We start from the raw sequence: 435 nt of genomic DNA, 5'->3' as shown, positions 1-435 counted from the left end.
ACAAAGCGATAGAACCGACGATGAATAAGGTCAAAGGTTGTGACCTTGTATCAGGTGATTCTTACTGGTGGTGTCGGAGGCCGCGGAGATACGTTCGGTGGTGTTGGAGTCGTGTGCCGGACGAGAACTGCTGTGCTGAGTCGTGGAGTCGTCAGCTGATCTTAAGGGGTGGTGACGGAAAAAAATACAACCGGTTTCCGACCCAGGGTGAAAAGCCGGTCTCGGGGAATCGAGGGGAGAGAGAGAGAGCGATGGGAAATGTGTTGAAGGTCGGCCGTGGCGAGAGAGACCGCGCGAGGGAACTCTCACCCCTGCCGCGCTGCACCGCACACTGAACGACAGTCGGGGCGTCCCACCCCTTACACCCGCTGCCTAGATCAAGCCCGGCCAGAGAGAGTGAGAGAGAGGGACGGCGAGGGGAGTCGGCGCACAGGC

This window comes from Penaeus monodon, chromosome 22 (assembly GCF_015228065.2).
Source record: "Penaeus monodon isolate SGIC_2016 chromosome 22, NSTDA_Pmon_1, whole genome shotgun sequence".
NCBI lineage: Eukaryota > Metazoa > Arthropoda > Malacostraca > Decapoda > Penaeidae > Penaeus > Penaeus monodon.
Note: the sequence above shows the minus strand (reverse complement) of the source record.